Source organism: Centropristis striata, chromosome 22, assembly GCF_030273125.1.
Source record: "Centropristis striata isolate RG_2023a ecotype Rhode Island chromosome 22, C.striata_1.0, whole genome shotgun sequence".
Taxonomy (NCBI): domain Eukaryota; kingdom Metazoa; phylum Chordata; class Actinopteri; order Perciformes; family Serranidae; genus Centropristis; species Centropristis striata.
The window spans coordinates 20,341,554-20,364,419 of NC_081538.1; the positions used below are offsets into that span (position 1 = coordinate 20,341,554).

The following is a 22,866-nucleotide window of genomic DNA, read 5'->3' on the forward strand; positions in this document are numbered from 1 at the left end:
TGGTGGAATGTTACTACACTCATCAAGACAAGTACTGTACTTAAGTACTTGTACTTTACATAAAATTAACTAAAGTAACCTCATTTTAAAGGCAAATATTGTACTTTTTACTCGGCTACATTTAACTGCCAGCTTTAGTTACTTTTCAGGTCAAGATTTAGCATGAAAAATTGATCATTTTAAAATGATACGCATGTTAATAAATATAACAGTATATTAAGTAGTTAAATGAGCCCTACATTAACATCAGTAAAACACTGCTAACAAAAAGGCATCAATAATAATAATCCAATTATATATTCTGAATATATGAAACAATCTGAATGAGGGAATTCTGCATAACGAGTACTTTTACTTTTGATACTTTAAGTACATTCTGATGCTGATACTTCTGTACTTGTAGTTAAATAAGTTTTGTATGCAGTGCTTTTACTTGAAGTGGAGAAATTCTGCAGTGCCGTATTTGTACTTTTACTTAAGTAACGCATAAAAATACTTCTTCAAATGGTACAGCATTGCATTTTGTGTAATAAATATTACACATGGATTACTGAGTGTCAGTCTCTCAAAGAGACAAGTACATATAAGGAAGAGACTTTTAAATGACAATGAAGAAACACAAAAGGACTACAATGAGACACAAGAAGACAATAAAGAAACAAAAATACTACAAAGAGTCTAAATCAACGAGATGCGAAAAAGAGACACAAAGAGACACAAAGAGACATGGAATGAATAAAAAACTACAAAGAGACACAAAATGATAACAAAGAAAGATGCAAATGAGCAAAACCATGGACAAAAATAACTACAAAAAGACCAAAACTGTTCAAAAGAGACAGGAAATTACCACAGAGAAGCGCAAAAAACAACTACAAAGAGACATGACACAACAATAAAAAGAGACTCAACAACTATAAGGTAAGTGAGTAAATTTCTGAAAATTGGATACGCTTATTTACTGTAAACTTTGTTAATAACACCTAAAATTGGGTCAAGAATGGCAAAGTATGCTCAGGTCCTGTAATCTCTCTCAACTATTAAACCTCATACTTCTGAGGCCTTGGTGAGTTATTAGTGCAAAAACGCGACATCGTGACATGATCAGCACCATGGACAGCACTGGACATGGACAGCTACATGTCAAATAAGTATTTTATTCTAGTCCTTCACATATCTGAACTAATATTTTTAACCACCAAAATGCTGGAAGACAATTCCATTCCATTCCATTGTCTCACACTGTTGAGTTTCATAATGTGTATATTGACTGGGAGAGCACTCATTCACTATTTGCCGCTGTCCATTGCCAGGGGGGTTCTGAATGGATGTTAGCCTGAGTATTGTGATAAAACATCCGTAGCCCCAGGGCCTAAAGTAATATTAAAGTGCTTCTAGAAACAGCTGTCACTCTGTTGTCATTGTGAGACTCCCCCTGCAGTGGAGTTCCAGACAGTGATAAACCAGAGGACCACAGTGAATTATAATGAAGTTACGTTTCAGTTCACCGATTGGGTGGGCTGCGTCATAAAAATTAACATTTGTTATTATTGGCGAATGGGCTGAGGGTGGGTGAACTAATGCACCACTCATGAAGAAACTATTAATTCCATTTTCTAAAATGTGAACATGTTTTGTTCTTTATTTTTCGTCAGGCCTGAATTAGCAGAAGAGATGACACTAGGGTCCATTGTCTTAAACAGAAATATAACAGCAGATTACAGGGATTAATGTCCACCATAATTTTGAATTTGGGGATATTTTAAGAATCTTAAAATAGAAGGTTATTGTTCACTGGCGCTCCCTGGGAATCTCTGTTCCAGCCACCCCACTGACACCATAAAAAGTCAAAATTTGAAAAGTCCTTCAATGGCTCATCGGTTGCAAAAATTAAAAAAGTAATCAAACCAAAGCTTAAATTTGTGATATTTCTGCCAAAATCACTTGTTAAAATGATGTGAAAATAAGTTGTTTGGAATAACTAGATTCTGTTAAAAACATTACATTCTGGCTGATCAGCAACACTGTGAAGCCATGACTGATTCTGCTGAGACGAACGGCTGAGTCACAAATTTTCACTGTAAATCTGTTTACACAGAGCAGAGAGGAGAGGACAGGAGAGGTTGCATGTAGAGGTTGTAAAAATCCAAATAATTCATGTCTAGCATGTGGAGACACAATTTTTTCCACTCAAAAAAATAATAATTTATCAGAAAAAAAAATCAACTTGCGTTTTTCTTTAAAAAAAAAAAAGAAAAAGATTTATGTCTTCATAACTGTGTTATTCTGCATGAAAGACATTTCAGAGTTGTTCATACTTCTAGTCATGATTGTGCTGATTCAATAGAGCTGCAGGATTAATACATTGCAGTGAAATACAAGGACACAGTGAGTAAAATGTAAAAAGAGAAAAAAAAGCTCTGAAACAGATTGGGGCTCACAGGGTTAAATGGCCCTGGTTGTCACAGGTACCCCTTTGCCAAGGTGCCCCTGCCCCTAAAAAGTCCGTGCACACCACTGTCCAACAGAGACAATGATCACAATTTGTTCAAAAGTTTTAGGAGTCAGACTTGAGGTAAAAGAAAAAGGAAACAGTAGAGGCTTACGCAAACCCTGAACCAACACCAGCACCCTGCAGCATGAATGGACACACACACACACACACACACACACACACACACACACACACGTCCCTCCTTTTTGCTCTCTGGGGAGAAAGGCTTCCTTGTGGAGGTGAGGCGAGTGCTTGTTGTCGGCTCTCACTCCGGCTTCCTGTTCTATTCTCTCCCAGGAAGTGACACACAGAGACAGAGGCTCCCACAGATGCACACACACACACACACACACACACACACACACACATACACACCGCTGGCATGAATGGCAGGCCCCGGCTCCCACGGGTGACAGTGATGTCATCCTCCCTGCCGCTCCATCCGTCTGTCCACGCTGCCTCTGTGCCTGGAAGGAGAGGGGTAGAAATGACGTTAAATGATGACGATTGCGAGTTTATATAAGATTTTTTTTGCTGAGTCATGGTGCAATACTCCACTGCGCTGATAATTGGGCTCCTTTCATAACAAGTAAATTTTTTTTGGGTCAAAGATGTGTCTGTTCTGAATCATCGTATAATCCCGTAAAGTACAGCTTCCCTCGGCTCCGCAGTTGACCCGGAGGACGGAATGGATGAGTGAATGGATAAATGGATGGAGGGAAGGGAAGGTGGGTGTCGGAGGAGGGGGCTGCAGCATTGATCGAATAGATGCTCAGGATGTTGACGCCATTTAGCATCAATCATTAGTCACACTGCGGCACCACTTTCTGAACCACCTGCCACAGGCCGCATCATCACACACCTTCAGGTGAGAAATGGAAGAGTGTGTGTGGGTGATGGACCGAGAAAAATGGATGTTTTGTTCTTCCAAGCATGACGAGATTCACTGGAAAACAAGATTTTTCAATTCACTTGTTAAAGCCTCATCATCTCATTTGAAAAGATTCTCTCTCCTCTTTGTACAACCAGCTGACACATGTGGGCATTGGTTTCTATTGTATGAAAATATCACCACAATACGACCGTTTGTCACATAATGGTATTATTATACACAGTTCAATCCACCCACCACAGAGTGGTATAGTGAGCTGAGGGGAAGGATGCACCAACCTTTGACCTGTGGAAATGCTGATATAAGCTGAAAATGATTGCCAGCTTAGTTTTTTTACCCAACTTTGCAGTAAGAGTAACAAATGACAAAGCCCTTCAACATAACCTTGAAAGAAAGTATGTTGGGCAGTTCACCCAACATTTTTCTAGCTTTCCCCAAGCCCACTGTTTGAGTTTAAAGGGTAAAGGGATAAAGCAGGTTTAAGTGCTATAAAAATACTGTGAAAGTATCAAAGCACCCATCAATCGACAGTAGGGTTGGCGTCGTCTTTTCAAGAAGCATATGATGATGTCCACAGTAGCCGTGTTCCCATCAACAAAGTTCAATGTGCATTTTGAAGATTTGCATTAGAAAAGCTTGATGAAAACAGCAAAATTCGATCGAGCTTTCGAAAATATACATTACGCTTATTTGAGGTGGTATTTGCCTTTTTCTAAAAAAAATAGTGAATGCACTAAACGGGAGATGGAATCGATTTTTCTGAAATAAGTTCTAACGAAGCAAACATTTAACTCATGACTGATCAGCTGTTTCCACTTTGACATGAAAGACCAATTATAAGTTGCCCAATTGAATAGAATTCCGGAATACTTCCCCACATTTTCTCTTGTGGGTGGCCTAAGTTGTCCGATTTGCAACCTCTTTATTTATTATTTTTTCTTTCTTGCTCAATCTCTTCTTCTTTTATTGTTTACTGATGGATCAGCCAAAAGCAATACATTACACTGCCATCTTCTGACCAAAGTATGTTTGTTTGACATTTCAAAATTTTGCTTCAAAATTTCGATTCGACTTTAATGGAAACACAGCAAGTGACACATCACAAGGGATATTAATATCGTCTGCACAAGTTATCCAAACTGATCAAATCATGTGCATAAATAGTGCTACAGGAGCAACATTACCATTACAAAAAAGAATTGTAAAATATTGTAAAAATAAGTGAAAATAAATTGTGAATTAGCTCAAAGAAATACTTTTTAACTTTAGGCCCGCATCAAATTCAAAGCCTTGTCTCTTGCCTTCAAAATAGCAACGGGCACAGCTCCTGCTTATCTGAACTCCCTTGTTCAGGTCCATAAACCCTCTCGCCCACTACGCTCTTCCAATGAAAGACGTCTGGCTCCTCTGCCCCAGAAGGCCTCTACGTCTCAAACCAGACTCTTCTCCTCTGTAGAGCCCCGGTGGTGGAACAACCCTCCAAACTCCATACGATCTGCTGAGTCGTTCTCAATCTTTAAGAAGAGACTGAAGACCAACTCTTTACTGATCACCTTCACTCTTGATCTACACAGATGACAACGATAAGTATCGCACTGACCACTCAGGGACCACTGTGTCCTAATCATAGACTGGTCCTAATGGACTCAAACTGAACCCACGGCACTCACTCTTGCTATGTGTCTTGACTTCATCCTTTCTTGTGTTGGATTAACCATCATTTGTACGTCGCTTTGGATAAAAGCATCTGCTAAATGAAATTGTAGATTTGTAGAACTTGATTTTGGGAAATCTGTGCACAACTGATGGATCCGAACTGTTACTTTTTGCACCAGTGTTGATGTGGACAGGGTCTAGGGGGTTTTACATTTAGGATGTTGGGCTCAGTGGTCGATGACTGTTGGACATTGGCATCATCCACCGGCCCATCCCTGATCGGCAGGGAGCGGGGAAGTGAAATCTGATCACAATTAGTTGCTCAAGAGGACACTAATGCCGGTGTCAAGTGTTGTACTCATTGCTGTACATTTTGGATGAAATCACCCAGGACCCTTTGTTAGTGCCAGGTCTGAAGAGGGCCTGGACTATGTCTTCAGTTGCAAGGTCTTTAGGTTTATATAATGGACCAATAGGTATATTTGTTCAAAGCTACTATGCACACACCAGTTAGATACTTAGGCTCTTACAGATGCTCTTACGGATCAACACACAAGACATCTGAGACAATAAACCCAAATTTGATCATATTTAGTCCCGAGGAAATCCACCTGAGGAGGTTTTTGTAGTAAATGAATGTTGATAATTAGATTTTGGGCAATTACAGAAGCAGTGGGACCTGTAATCTCATGTCATCATTTTGGATTTGATTTCTAACGAGTAGGAAATTAGAGAAAAATGCAACTATTTCTCATAAAGTGGCTGTCCCACTGTAACTATCTTTGCAATAAAAATCCCCTAACATTAATTACCTGAAGGAGGTATGCAGTGTAGTGCAGTGGAATTAAACCCTTCAATTGTTCCTATTCGAGAGAGGAGAGATTTGGTTGCATGTGCTGTATTAAAAACCATTAATCACCCTCTGCTTTGTGACTCCCAGTGGCAGATCCGACACCTCAGGGCCACTGACCTGATACTGATCCTGCCTTCCCATCAACAAACCTCCCCCCTGTGAGCCATCTTCATATGTTCATATGTAGCTGTTCCAGGAAAACTGGAACGGCTTGACACTGACGCTGGGAAGTAAATATGGTGTGGGTTTTACAGACAGTGAATCACAGAGAAGTCACTGCTAAACTGTAAATATTGATTAAATCAATAATAGCTTTCTCTAGCAATTCCTTAAAGAAGACTATTATACTGTAGTCTGGGTTTTGAGAGTGAAACTTGGCCCAAAGCCAACCATTCATCAGTGGGAATCCAGCCGCACCATACAGGTGTCTGCAATGTGGGGGAGAATGTCTGCCTAAGTAAACACATGTGTGAGTGTAATATGCACAAACTCAAATTGTTATCCTACTTGGCCAAACGCCTGTTCTGCTTTTTGAATCAAAGAGCTCTTTCACTAAATGATATCATCCCCCAGGAGCCATGTAGACCTCCTATGGGCCTGCTCGCTCCTCTGCACAGTAGCTAACAAAACTGCCATTTGCATTCAATCCAATGTGTGCTAATGGTAAATGGTAAATGGATTGCACTTATATAGTGCTTTTCTAGTCTTTGCAACCACTCAAAGCCATTTACACTACAGACAGCGCTCACTCAGCCATTCACACATTCACACATACATTCATACTGGTGACTGAGGCTACCCTACAAGGTGCCACCTGCCACCATCAGGAATTCATTCACACATCGATGAACGCAGCTTCAGGAGCTCTTTTGGGTTTAGTATCTTGCCCAAGGATACTTCAACATGTAGGCTGCCATGGTCAGAGATCGAACCACCGACCTTCCGATCAGTGGGGGACTGCTAAATCAACAGCCGTGCTGTTGTTTGCAACCACAACACTGCCGGACAAAGATTAGTACCCCTCCACTCAAGAATGTGTTTTGTGATGTTTATGTCCCCTGAAATGTCTGACTTTCAGTTCAGAGTGAAAACACACATTGTGTAACTGATATTTTTATTTTACAACTACAAATGCAAGTCAATCCCAGTTACAAGGTAACAAGCTATCAAACAACACAAACAATCCAAAAGATGCTAACTACCTATACCAGTTTAATGCGTTATAATGGATCCTACTGGGTTTCAGAACAAGATCCGCACTGCGACGCTAGTATTAGTCAGGGCCATGCCTTAGATCCCTTTGGCTTAACGTCCTTGTGGATTTATGTTAGAAAGTGTATAGAGGTTGTTGTTTTTAATCTATATGGTTAGCTCAGGTAGGAAGTCATGGGGCCATCAAACTTGGGGCCATGTGTTCAGGAAACATCCTAGCATCACAGCGTGTTCTGAAATGCAGTGGGATCCATTACAACACCACTCTGATATCTCTGCTAGTTGAAAATAAGAACTGAGTTAAAAGAAGTTGTAGCATTTCATTGCATGTCCTGCGATGTAACAATTGCACATTGGCCAATGCAATGTTGATGCTGAAACAAAATTGTGCAGCCCTGCCACAGTCACTTAAACATCAGACACATAAGGGTTTCAAAATATCGTGTTGGTGAAAGATTTAACCCTTTGTTGTCAAGGCCTCGTCAATCTATTCCGAATGATTTATTATTGATTATTGATATTATTATGATAGAACATCATACCAAAATGCATCATAACTCTGAGACTATATCAAATCATTACAAACATTCCGAAGACTTCTCGTGAATGTAATGGCTTGTCTCTGGGTACAATTTATCTTAGACACAGTTTGTTATACCATATTGGCTATAGGGCCCTTTAATACTGTTAACCAATGTCTGGATTTATGGATAAATGTCACGCTTTGAGACAGACCACCACTGTTCCTCTCATCAGTGACATTATCATAAAGTGGCTCACGCTGTAGTAGTGTATAGCCTCGGGTCCCTGTGTGTGTTAATGTGCGTCAGTAGTGCGGTTCAGGATGAGGTCGTGCAGAGTAAGAGCCCAGAGGGAGGCAGGCATGAGCCTCAGCGTGCAGAGTTATGCTAATGCAAGCGCTGCTGATGGCTGCAGCGGAGAGCATCAATCTCAACTAAGGAGCATAACGATACTTTAAGTCAGCGAGGCAGCTACGCCTCACAGTGCACACACACACACACACACACTCAACACAGCTGACACACAGCTGACAAAGATACTGCACAGGAGAGACACACTTAAGCAGAATGACAGTGTATTTTACAGTGTGCCGTGGCCTTTGTCGACTCGGCATTTCACGCCGTATTTCACAGCACGGTTTTAAACCTACTGTAGCTTATAATTTACTGCTGTCGTGGAAAACAAAGGCAGCCCAGTTGACATTAATGTGACACTTCAGTGTGTAAGACAGCATGTTGGTTTAGCATTATTTCCTGGAGGAGACTTCCATTTCTGCCTGTGGATGTCAGCTGTGGGAGCGTAAAGTAGAACAGCATAGATATGAAAAGAATTAACTCAGACACAAAGGAATAAGCAGAAAATCAAATGAGTTCTCACAATGTGGAAGCTGTTTTTAATTCTGTAAACAAAATCCCTACATTACATTCTAGCTCAATATTGGCTGCTGTTATTCTACCCAATGTATTCATCCAGTGGGCACGATGGGATAAAAGGCTCATCAGAGTGTGAGTGCGGGACTGAAAACACCAATTGTACCCCATATATATTCAGCTGCTAATGCGTCTTGGGTGAATCAGACACAAGATGTTCTGACATGAAGAAAGTTGAAATAAAACCAAGAAACATGTGAAACAACACAGAGACTGATTGTAATCCAAGGCGCCAAGCTGTAGACTTAACCACTGTTAATGCTGCAATAATTATTACCTCCATCAAGGAGATTATGTTTTTGGTGTGTTTTGTTGGTCTGAGTGACATCATCGCCCTCCAACACCTTGTACCCTATGGTTTGTGTAGAGAATATTTGTGTATTGTGTGTAATGGATGGAGTGCTGAGGTCACATATGGGGCTAGGGGAAGCTTTGACTTGATGCTGCAAGCAGATAAAAGATCCAGAAATCACCAGGAATCATACTGGAACACTGAATAAATAAACCAAAGTTCATGCCAATGAAAAGCAATGAAGTGCTTTTAAACGATGTGTTTATTGAACCAAATTCAGTGAATGCCAAGCACTGTTGTGGGAAGAATGGGCAAAAGACAGACAACCTACATGATTGGCACAAATTGAAAGAGTGAAAACAAACACTGATAATATCCTTTGAGTAAACACTACAGTGTCCACAGACCATCAATATTCCTTTGGAAAAAACGCCCACATCAATGGATAAGACTCAAGAGTTCCTGCGTTTCTAAAACACAAACAAGGCTGACGTATTTCTCCTTACCCTTTTTTCCATCCTGGAAAGAAGAGAGGACAAAACAAAAACCTTTCCTTCTGGAGAATTTCAAACATCTGGCTTTGTTTGGGCTCAGTTCCGGGAACAGATCACAACTTCAGTCCACTTCCAGTGCTGTGGCGACTGGCCGCCCAGTCTGGCCGAGAGGCCTTCCTCCCTGGATGCGAATAAACCATCTTAATAGGCCAATTTGAAGTGGAGTAAAAATAGCAGCATGTTGCCGCTCGTGGATCTGAAGTTAACTGGAAAACAGGCCTTAAGCAGAGGGGAGGAGGGAGGGCAGGGGAAGCTTTTCACCTCTTACTTAACCATGACAGAGTGAAGGAGGGGGAGAGTATCAGCGGACAGATCTAAAAACTCATATCAGATGTATGGATGGATGGGGTGATGTGATGTGTGGTGACTTTTTACAAGGAAACCTACATGTTCTGTTCATGTTCTTATCAGCTGCTGGCTTTACAAGCAACCACGACATATTCTGCCGAGAGTCATCTGTTAACAATTCATCAAAACACCGGACAACATGGTTCTGCTTGTGATCCAGACTGAATGGTAGGCCAAATACTCCATGGCCATAATAAGGTAGTCCTTGTTACAGCAACTAACGCATATTTCATAATAATGCCACAGTTAGCTGCTTTAGTTAATTTATTCTGTAGGACCACCGCAGCTCCAACACAGTTCATTAACGTCTTAACTGACGTAAATTGTTAAACCATTTGGGGTTAGTAACATGGCAAACTACATGTTGTTATCAAAAGTAACATTAAACTTAAAGTTCAGGTAAACTTAGAAAATTCTACACTTGTTAGGACAGTTTGTAATTATTCATTATTTTCAGGGAGATGCCAACACAGTAATAGGAACTTATCAACTCTTTGAACATAACAAAATATAGTTAACTTTCTCATTTTAGATGGCTACCATGACAAATTGATTCTTTGTTTAGATTAACCAACCAACAATAGATAGTACGTAACATAGATGTATGATTTTGGCTGCTAGCAAAAAGTGAGGTTAGTGTAGCTAGCATACTAACTAGCCTCCATTTCCCCAGGATCACTGCATAGTGAAAATGAGGCTTTTGGGGAACCATTATTATATATATTTATATTTATAACATAAAAAGAACATGCTTTCTTGTGTTGGCCTAAAATCAGTAATGGTGAAAGTATCTAAGTATCTGCCTGACAGTGTTAGCTAGTTGAATCTGCTTCCATTTTAATTAGTAATTTCTCTGTTCACAGTAAACTTTGTACACATTATTTACAATATTAATTATTTGTTTTTTAGTGTTAGTGTTTAAGGTCATTGTGACACTTCAGCTCAGTGTCTTAGATAATTATTAGTGATGTTAGCTAGTGACTCAGTGTAACACTCACATGCTCACGTTAGCCTCATTTTGACAGCTTAGCTAACATCAGGTCACTATGTCTTAGCAACAGCTGGAAATAAGTGAAAGCAGATAGAGGAGTCATAATTTTTTAGTCGAAAAGCGAAGAGGGAATGAGTAAAAAACTCCATATAGAGCTTATAACAATCCTCATAAACTGACATAGTTTTTCTGTATTTTAGTCGTAGTGGCTGACCTTGCTATATAAAGACACAGGGGTGATTATAAAAATGTTAAAAAATGCTAAAAAGCACTATTTACGAAAACAAATGGTAAGTACTATATGTAAAAAGCTGACTTAAAGATGAAAAAGCATGGTAAGGTGACCTGAGGCCAAGATAACATTACCGTAAACTGAACAGGACGTCGATAAACAGAGATATGTCACATTATATCGTGCAAGTAGAGAAAACAAGCTGATATCACGCTGAGTTAAAAGGAAGCTGCTTTCAGTCTTAGTTTTAAAAGAGAAAGTGTTCAAGATGGAGAGTGTTTGTATGCGTGCACACAAGAGAGAGAGAGAGAGAGAGAGAGAGGGAAACAGGTCATGACATAATCTCGACACATCACCCACTTACAGTAAAGCGAGATATTTAGTCATTCCTTTGCCAAGAACAGCACCTACTCATCCCCCCAACCTCTTATCAGCTCACACACACACACACACACACACGCAGCCTAAACACACACACACACACACATTTAAAACACCCCTGAGACCTTTCTGGATTACACTGCAGTTGTTTTGGAGTCTGACACACTTCTCCTAAAGCCCACAAAGCAGAATGACTCAGAAAACACACACACACACACGCACACACGCACGCACACACTTTGATTACAAAGAGCAGCCTTTACTGGCGACATGGTGCCAAAAGCACCTCGTCACGTAACTCAAACACTCTGGCCTTGCTGCCGGGCAGACAGCAGCCATGTGATGAATGCATTAAGGCTGCGCACACACACACACACACACACACACACACACACACACACACACACACACACACGCACTCTCACACACACACACACACACACACACGCACACACACGCACACACACACACACACACACACACACATTCACTCAGAGTTAGTCAGCAAAAACACTAACCCCAAGCCGAATTGTAAATCTTCAACTTCCCCTCTGCTTCCCTCTTGGCTCAGTGCCATGACAGCTTCCCAAAATGAGCAGCGTGTTACAGTAAGAGCCGTTACGTTCCTGGAATGGCTTGTCTGCTGACACATTGCCGCTATGACTCTACAAAAGTCTCTTCATCTGAAGCCAAATATCCCTACTGACATCTGATTGTGCTGCAGGCTTGAGTGAGTGTTTTGTTAGAAAGTGTAGGCGAATTGAGTGCTGGTGAAAGATTCACGTCAAGGTCTGCTGGCAAGAGTGTAAACAGTCTGTGTGCAAATGAAGAGTCCACTTTCAACCACTGTTGGCTACAGTCCAGCGTTCAATATACAGAGAGATACATGAAAACTATGATCTGTGAATGTGGTATTATTTGTATTCACCAAGGTCCAAAAATCTGTTTTGGTGGAAAGCTTGTTGTATCTATATTGGCTAATATTCCATATCAACCAGGGCTTTCAAACAAGTTATGTAGATGTTTCATTAAAGTTTTCATCATGGGGCTTAAGAAAAGTCTGATAGATCGATCAACACCTGCTGTAATTCCCCCTTTTTGGTGTTCAAACCAGTTCAGATCTGATAGAGAAAGAGCCGGATATGAGCATTAGTCCACACTGCTGAGACTTGCTTTGCTTTGTTTAGTCATTTGACATTTTTCATGCATGAGGAACTGTTGGCTTTCAGATGTCATCTTCTGCCTTTTTGCACATTGGAGTCATTTCCTGTAGCTTCTTGGGATTATCTACTCACGTGAACAGTTGACAGTGAATTCCTTAAAAAAACAGATTAAACAAATAAAAGCTAAAAAACTCAACAGTTTGTTTTCAGTTCAAGAAAGTTAATGGTAACATTTTGGTTGCCTAATAATGTCTTATTCAGTGTTCAGTTGTACTAAAACTCTAAGGCAGGGGTGGGCAATTAATTTTCGGGGCCACTTGACCAATACCACGAAGGTTGCAGGGGCCAGACCAAAACTATGAAATAAATTCTGCTCAGTGGCTGGCTGACAGGGGCACAAGGTTTGTTAAAGTTTATTTTCTTCTGTCATATATATTAGTAAAAGTGCTTGTTTGCTCAAGTACTAATGCTAATGTTTGTTATTGTTTTCCCGCCTTGTAGCTCTTACGGTGGATTCACAAGGTGACCAAGGAATGTTTTATTTTTATTTTCATGGAGCTACGATTTTCAATAAATCTTGTGAACTATCAGTTAAAGAGTCGAGCGTCATTCAGCCAGGAATGCTACTAAACATACATTCAAACCACGTTGTTATGATGTTATGCAGTAAACTAGTAATTTAATAACAAGGTAACAAGGTAACTCAGTGTATTTTGTGGAACGCGTTTCTTTGCAGGTGGGTAGTGATGCAGGCAGATATACATAAACCGCCTTCAAAATAAAAGCACTGCGGTTGTATTAATTTCTAATTTCTGAGTAACCTCCCGCGGGCCGGACAAGGACAGCCAACGGGCCGGATGTGGCCCGCAGGCCGCCCAATGCCCAGGTCTGCTCTAAGGAGTCAGCTGTACATTTTGATTAAAGTCACCTTTTCACTCGTCAAAATCAACATCATAATTAATATCAAAGTTAAAAACAGATGCATCTTGTTAACCAAGCTTGGGTTTTTAGCAATGTCACTGCAATCTCAGATCTTAGCAATTGGTGTTATCCAAATTCAATAAAATACGAACCAACAGCTATAAGTATGATAAGAATGAAATAATCTATTTGAAAACTCTTTGTAGTATTCAGTATGTATCAGATCAGTGGAAGAGTTGCTCAAAACATGAGAAGGACAACCAATGAATGAGCGGGAATCATTGTCAGAACAAGGACTTCAATGAGTGACTCGAGTAGAGACAGCCATATATGAAAAAACATGCAAGCACATATATGCACAAACTATATGTGAAACCTACTAGAAAATGGAACAATTTTATTTTCTACATGTATGTCTAGCCCATAAATACATGTATGTAGAAAACATTTATTGACATGTATGTCACTATTTAACAGTATCATATAGTAATAAGCTTGATTTTTATCATAATGTTACCTTGCTATGCTGTTACTGGAGACTTGTAGATATATTGTTTTCATAAACATGCATTTTTAAATATATATCACTAACATATATGGTCACAACGTACAATACCATATAAAAACAGCAGACAGACATAGGTAGCATGAGCGGCTAAAGAGCCAGATATGTTTGCTTAGAAGTGGTGGAGACCAAAACCGAACAAAAAGCAGAATATAAACTTTATATGGTGACAATATGTCAGAGCTGTGTTTGGCTTGTTTTGCTGCTTCCAATCGACCCGAAAAATGTAGCTGTTTTTGTGATGACATATTTTATTCCAAGATGTCATTTTGTATGTTTGCACCATCAAATGTCCTACAGGTAAATGTCTTATGCAGTATAACATATACATTTCTCATTCAGACACATTTGGCACCAGTTCACTTTGTTCAAAAGGTGGATATCTCATATTAGAACCAAGTCCTCTCCACACCTACAAATTATTTATCTGGCTCTCTCCTTATTGGCTTTTTCACCTTGGGGGAGATTTATCAGAAACCTGATGAAATAAAATACACCCTGTGCAGCACAGCACCCTGCGGCATGAATACATAAGGTCAACCCATCTCACCCTTGCGTTATAAGCCTTTTCTCCTTAGCAGTGGCAGTTCCCATCAGTTGAGCAGCATTTGTTCAGTAACAGTGAACAGCTCCCATGAGTACCACTGCCAACTCTCTCTGTCTTCTAACAATCGATGGCCGAGCAGGAGTGGAACATTCCGGAGCCATTCCCCTCTGAAAAAAAAATCAATAACAACAGGATGTCCTGCGTGTCTCTGTCAAAATCTGTCATCCCCATCACGCCACTTTGCAACACCAGATCACTGGATAGAAGACACACCAATCAGACTACAGGGAGAATTCTGTTTCAAAGGCCTCCACACCTTAAGAAAACACCTACATGTATTTGGTACACACATTCATTAATAATTTACATCCACAAACAGCCACTGGAGTTTTGGAAGTAACTCAGATCTCTGGTTTCAAAAACAGTGTCTACCTTCGAACCATACAGAATCTGCCAAATACTACAGCAATGAAATCAACCAAAAAAAAATTATGAATGGGGAGAATTCAAAAATATAAAGCCAAGACAAACACAAACCACATACAGCTTGTGACAACCAACTCAAGTCAAAAGTGTGAGTTTATTGAGGACAAAGCCATCGAGCCAACACAAAGCGAATATGAGCAGTTAACCATAAATCACAAATGGAGGGCATGCAGGGACACATTTGGGAGAGTAAAACAAGTTGTATAAGCATGTGAGGCCAGTTTAATAGATGTTTTAAACTATTTGAGAAGCTGTGCCAGGAGATCTGAGCAAGTAGTATTTGATGTTTAGTTTTGGAGGTCTGGTTCTTTAAAGCATACAGTATTTATTGGAAAAGACTAAAAAGGCTTTCAGTTTGGTGCAGTAGTAGCAACCCGTTCTCACACTGAACTCATCAAATACTGACACTTGGCCACTGCCCCTCAGGTTCAAATACGGCTCCAGAAGGCACCCTTTACCATCTGTGTGCACTGTAATAAATTATTCTGTAGTCATTTCATTTTACTTAATATATTTGATAAAATGTATTAAATATAAATGCGTCCTTGATTTTGAGGCAGTTGTTTAAGTAACTTTAATATAAAAATGTTTGAGATGGAATCTACTTATTCTGATCACATTAAATATAATCTTTATTTCTATGTAATTCTAAATCAAGAGAATTTTGAATGAATCCAACACAATAGAATTAGTCTGTTTTTAATTGACAGGCACTTCCTGTTAAGTTGTTACTAACTCAACTTGTAACGTAGTTAGATTTAATTAATAATATTGCGTGCAATCTGTTGCCTCAATTATATTGAGTAGCTATTCTTTATCTTTTTTTACAGTGTGAGATGCAATGGCCTGTCGACTTACGTGAATGTCAACCTCTTCGACTAATGTTATCTAGTACGTGACTCAGGATGTTCTTCTAACTTTTGTATGTAGATACATCAGATTCTACACACAACATGTTCACTGTCTCCTCAAATGTTCCACCCATTTTGAATGTTATCACTTGAATGAGTGGGCATTACCAGTGGTTGAGAAACACCGTTCTAAGCCATATCTATGCAGCTGATAACAGCTGATAATGCCTGTTGAATGGGCTAATAACATAGAGACAGAGTGCCACGCGTCATACTTTAAAACCCACGCCCACCAGGGGGGAAACTATCTGTGGCACAATACACAACCAAGGGCTGAAACACTAACAAAATGTCTGTTTTTAGCTAAAACTATTAGATTAAAGCACAACATGTGACTATTTGAGCACTCTATAACTACCAGAATGGACAAGTTGACTGTTAGCAAGCTAATGTTAGCTATATCTTAGTACGCTAATGTGAACCATATGTAAGGCATTTAATACTACATAGTTTTCTAAATAATCCACATTCTACTACAACACAAATTGTCCTCTTAAAGGTTTTTCAGTTTGTTTTGAACACTTTGTTCTGCGTTCTTTACCCTGTTGGTAGTGCATTTCACCACACAGCAGCTTTTAGACATTTTTCTGCTGTTTGCTAACAGACGAAATTGACAATGAGGCTCCTTCATTCAATAGTTCAAATTCAATAGAGAGCGATGGATTGCTTTCCCCTCCAGTGGGGACGGGGCTTAAATGTGCTCTGTCTCTATTGGAAGTGGCTGAACCTTTACGATCTGATAATCAGCTGTACACATGCAAAGTGAAAGCACTTGTGTAAAAAATATAACAAATAAGTTAAGTTCTATTTTAGTTTTGGAAAGTTACACACATTTTTGGATCAAGCCTCCAACCAACATCAGTTGGCATTTTCAGACACTGTTTGACAATCCAACGAACACTTACTGAGGCTTTTATTTTAACAAGTTCAGTTCCTATATGCCTCAAGTCAAAGAGCTAAATAACCAACACACAGGTGCTGTACAAACACACACTTATTCTGATGCTTAGTTGATTACACCTGATGGCCTGGAACTATTGACTGTGACCTTTTAGCTCTAATAATAGAACAAGACAGTGAGAATTTACATTCATATATAAATACTTTGGTTGGTGTGATGCCAGCAATAAACAAACTGCACGTCAATCTTGCTGAGTCATAGAACTTACAGTCAGCAACCCATACACCAAACACCAAACACACATCATGCAGTGGGCTGCCAGTTGATTTCTCTTTCTCATTGTATTGTATTTGAGTGCCAGAATGTGCCATGTCAAACGTCACAACTGTGTGTTTTATTTAAAAAATGAGAGGGTGTGTAAGTCAAACAAAAGGCATCTTATGTTGCACGGAAACAGGAATGGTGAGTTTACTAGTCCACGTCACGTCGTGACCCCCAAACTCCACTGAGGTTTGGAGACAACAATGGTAACATGGCTGTGATGATAGAGTGATAGGCACAGAGGGACGCTGTCAACAGCCGGCACAGTTTCAGACAGCATGGACATAATCCTTCATTCATCTGAACAATTTGTGAGACAGATTGAACCATGAGAACTCTAAACAAAGAAACAGAAGAAAGACAAAGTATTGCCTAATCTATGAATGGCTTGACAATGGCCTTCAAAAGCCTAGATTAAGCAACAATAGCTACATTTAGTCACTTTAATTTTTAGAAAGTTAACTTTGCTAAACCGACAGTCTTGTCAATTAGGATGACATTATCATGTCTTGAAAGTCAGTGGGACAGTTTTGTAACCACCTCTGTCTAATATGTATATGTGTGCATACATGACTTACTGGTTTGAGGTCCATGGATATATTGCATCTGTTTTGAATGTGAGTCACATCACAGTCACATCACAGCCTCTGCTTTGCTCTTCTCTTTGTTCTGCATGGGTGGAGAAAACACATAAAGTTTTGGTAAGATGGCCCTGCCTTTAACACAGATCATTAATCATAAATCATTATGTTAACGCCAAAATCCAGTCCTCATTAATTTGAATGAAAAAGAGGGTGTTCACCTCCCCTTGCAAATAAATCTTGTTTAGCACGAAAGCCTCCTTCAACTCAACAGGTTCAGTCTGACGGAATTTGAGTCACTCGTATCAAACCTATTAGTTGGATATCTTAATTATAATTTTCAACTACTGAAATGCCAAAGTTAGCCTGCTAGCCGCAGCTAATGTTGCCAGCCCTGCCCATTTCGTTTTTATGTTCTGCCTGCCAGAGCATGCCAATCCTAGACTTTATTTTTATGAATCTGGGAAAGTTGCCATTGCTGGGGTGGTGTCTCCCTATGATATGAAATGCTGAGAAGTATACCATTTTCTACTTTTACCTTTACTTAATGCGAAATGCTACTTTTGACAACGATGTCTCGGAGTTATGTCAAGTAACATCAACTAAGCTAACACTGCTAAGCTAGCTAACGGTAGGGGCTTTGGTGCTCCCACAGAATAAATTAATTTGACTAACAGTGGCATTATTGTGAAATATAAAGTTAGTTGTTCTAAGAAGGGCGACATAACGACCACAAAGTACATATCATTCGGTCGGCATCACAAACAGTGTTTCGGCAAGTTGTTAACTGTGGACTAAGCTGACTGCCTCGGCCTGTGGTTGCTTGTAGTAATGTTGAAAACATGAACAAAACATGTAGCTATCCTTGTAAAAGCCTTCAGCTTTACTGAAATCAGTTTTTAATACATAACTTTACCTCTGTTCATTATCCATGGCAAGGTTATTACAAGCAACCATAGAAAACCTTACTGTTATTTACTGTAATGTAATGTTTACAGTAATGTAAACGTTTGTCATCAATTAGCTGAAGACTTGAGAAGACTTGAAACTAGTGCTTAAGACCATAAATGAATGAGGAAAATGTTTACTAAATAATGAATCAAGTGAGAACCAGGGTGTCTCATAGACATCTATCCAATTAGACTTCTTTTTGCATCCAGGGGAGTTGCCCCCTGCTGGCCATAAGATAGACTGCTGGTTTATGGCACTTCTGCAGTGGCTTTACTTTTCAGACCTGGAAGTTGTCGCTTGTGGTCATTACATAATGTACTGCCATTGCTGCTCAGCCCCATCTGATTTTAGGTCAGCTCTTGCCACTGGACTGGCATGTAAAGAAGTATAATTGGACTTTTCAAAGCCTGAGAAAGTCAACATTAGAGCATTGGAACCATTAATGTAGAACAAACTGGTTGTTTTTAACTCACCATGGCTCAGTTTTACAATGATGTTTTCTTTTACAACCTCATCAAGAACATTTTGATCAAAACCACCACTATGACCACACACACACACAGACATCAAACAGCACCATGAGATCACAGCTCGTGCTCTTCAGTGGCGTTTGTGCTTCCACTGAGAGTTGCAGAGTGAGAGGCTCTCTCACAGCATGTTAACGCCCACCACAGCACATAAACACACCCCGCTGTGACACGAGCTCTCTGACGATACGTCCAACTCAAACAAAGTGCTTGGCGTGGCCGCTGCCAGCTCCCAACCCAGCAGGAAATGATGTAAGTTGGGCTCACGTCCCAACTGTGGCTTCAGCCTGAGGGCGCTCCTTTGACGTCTGTTAATGGTCAGGTGTCAAATGTTACTGGGGTTGGTGAAAACATGTTTTCGGCTCTGATCACTTGCTGAACAGGTACAAGGAATTAGGGTTGGGCAATTAGATGAATGCATCAGGGATCAGTGATGAGCTCAATTTACTACCGGTGTAAATTCCCTTTTTAATTGTTTGGTGAATGAAAGGACAATAACATTATTTCACTCCAATTTTCATTAAAGTCATCAGACACCTGAAAAAATTAAATCCCTTTCTGCAAATAATAACTTGAGGTTACTTATTGCATCTAATGAGAAAAATGTTAGTGAACTACTACTTGTTGACACAAAACTGTCTAACTCTATATGACACTGGTATTATTATTTAAATTACTTCAATGTGTAGGAAATATGCAACCAAGGGCAACTCCCTGAAATGTGGAAGAACACGGAGAGACAAAATTACACTCAACTATATTAAAAATATTTAGAACAAGCAGAATGTGATAATTATATTATATTGAAATCATTCGAAAAAGCCGCCAACTTTTTCAATTATATTTATATTATGTATATTTCAATTATAGCTCCATTAGGAGGACATTATGACATAATCAGGGGTAGATTTGCAGCATGTTTCCTTGACTGACAGATTTACTCAGCTATGGTGGATGCCAGTGGATTCTCACATCTCAGTACCACTCAGCTTCCACCGTGAACAAGTTACAGTATTACAAAACATTCAGCCAAAAATGATGTCAGACCAGGTCAGCCAATAACATTTGTATAAATCCCATAGGATCAAAAGAAGACGGATGCAATTTGTGATGATACTTTGTATTAAAACCTGCAATATACAGTGTAATTATGTTGATATGAGAAACTATATTCACTCTATACTACTTACTGGTACACAAGTGTAGGCACAAGGACAAAAGATGAAAGTTAAATGGAAGTTAGAGCATCTTTTGAGTCTGTGTAAAGTGAAATCAGAGATTTGTATGAAAACATATTTTACAAGCTCCAAAATAATAGCTGAACACATGTAAAAAGATCTAAAACTACATATGACTGAATTTTGAAGTTGAACCATTAAACTATTTTTCTTAATTTCTGTGGTCAAATTATTTTGGGTGTGTTGACAGGGCTTGATGACACACTCATTATCGCTCCTAGCTAGCGTGCTAATTCTGTCATCCTGTAATGCTACAATGGTTACAGAAAATGAGCCAAACAAAGTTGTCACTCATCTGGCAACAGCACTGTGTTTTCCCATATAGTGAGACGAGTGTGTGGATGACCATTTAGTTGCGAAATATCACTTAGCTGTTTACAGTTGCAGTTGACTCTCCATTTTCTGTACTATTCCACTAACCTGCCGCATTTTGCTTTATCTCCAACTATAAAAGTTGCAATGGCAGTGATACGCAAAAAATAGCCGCCACTCTGACCATCTTGTTATGTAGATTTTAATTGTAGTGTCTGTTGTACTCTATTTCTATGATTGTAACACAACAAAACAAAACTTTTGAGGAAAAACTAGACATTCTAAAGATTTACAGTGTATATTTTCCGAAAAACAGTATATATATTTAATTACAGTACTGTAGTAGCCTAACACGAGCAGACTTTCACCTTTCCTCTCACCCCAACCTCCACACACACACACACACACACACACACACACACACACACACACAACCTCTGTGTGCTGTCTACCTGGCCTACCACACTGTTATTGAGACATAGCAGGGTAGTTGTTTATGACAAGAGGTGTAGGTACATCAGCGCCCAGCAGATCCTGTTACCTTCCACTGAAGTGAGTTCATGTGGGAAAGCACACAGGCAGGTAAACAAACCCAGGCAGGTACTGCATGGGGCAGTCGTGAGCAGTCATACACACACCCACACACACACACCCACTTGCTTATACACTCCTATAAACAAGCCAAAAGCCAAACATTACCGGCATCAGATCTGCATTACATAAACCTAAAAAAACAAGAGTTATTTCTGTTTTTCATTTTACTCACTGTCTCCTGCTCCGTGTGTAGGTGAGTGTGTGTCTGCCTCTGTCTGCTCGTCCTGTCCTCCCACTTTTCCCTCATGACTAACATTTACTAGCAAAACCTTCCTTTCCTCAGAATTTGGCCACAGTGACAGCATCCGTTTCACCGCAGAAGAATGTGTTCCCCTCTGTCCCGTCTTACACCATCCTCTAACCGAGTGGTTGCTTCAAGTGGTGGTTCCTGCCTCTTGCTGTGTCCTGACAGTGACAGAGTTACACACCCCTCTCTCTCTTCCTGTGTGTGTGTGTGTCCTGTCCTACAAAACAAAGTGGGTGTGTCTCTGTGAAACAAGGCAAAAATGTGAATCGGGAGGAGGAAGCACACACCCACGTGTGAGCGGACTATGGATCTGCTCTGTTGCATGTGTATGCCTTCAGTTGGTGTGTCTTTATATGTGTGACATCCTGGGAGTTTGTGCTTGTTTTTATCCAAGCTCCACTTTCCCTCTTTCTTTTTCTCTGCACTTCCTTGCGGCACACACACTTTGCACCCAAAGGCAAGTAAGTGATTGTGTGTTGATGTGTGTGTGTGTCTGATGCCAAGTGCTCCATTTTCCCAGGCAGCTGGACAGAATCCCAGCAACACCGGAGGGATGACAGGGAATACCAGGACAAAGTGGAATACCAGCGATTTACACAATATGAGTGTACACGGAATTGAACCGACAACCCTGGCAGTGCCATGCTCTGCCTGTTGAGCTACTCAGCAGGACCACACACAAACTATCTCAAAGTAGTCAAATTAAACGAAAAAAAAAAAAACGGCCCAGTTCCTCCGGGTTCTTGCACTCCGTTAGCCTCCAACATATGAACTGAATGAACTGAATGGTAAACAGCAGGAGAATAAGAGCAGCCGAGGGACTCTATAAAAAGAGCCCCCGTCTCCATGGCGATGCCAGAGGCAAAGAGCGGTTCTGTCCGAGTGGCCGCGCTTCCCGCCGCCCCCTCCTCTACCAACACCACCTCCTCTCTGTACACACACGGCATTGTGGGAAAGCGGACGCAGTTCACATGCCCTCCCTGCGGGATATCACACTTGATCACAGCCAGACTGCTGAGTGCCACAATACTGAGGAGAAATTAACTTTTTTGACTTTGACACTTCCCACTGGCCAGAGGTCAGGGACAGTATCTGTTTACAATGAACTGTAAAAACATCAATTATTTGTCAATATTTCAGACTATTGGCCTTTTTGACTAAAATGTTATTTTGATGAAAGTATGTTATTTGGAATCAGATTGTTCCTATCCAAAAACCGGGTTCACAGGCCATCACCAGATTGAA

At 40.1% G+C, this 22,866-nt stretch overlaps 1 long non-coding RNA gene across 1 annotated transcript in view; it reads right to left on the reverse strand.

Annotated features, from left to right (window-relative positions):
* Positions 1–2,244: 2,244 nt before the first annotated feature.
* LOC131960261 (uncharacterized) overlaps positions 2,245–22,866 on the reverse strand; it is a 71,660-nt gene continuing 51,038 nt past the window's right edge. Inside the window, exons 3-4 of the long non-coding RNA XR_009389626.1 lie at positions 17,750–17,840; positions 2,245–2,961 (exon numbers count right to left, since the gene is read on the reverse strand). This is a non-coding gene — a long non-coding RNA (uncharacterized LOC131960261). The remainder of the gene's footprint in view (positions 2,962–17,749; positions 17,841–22,866) is intronic.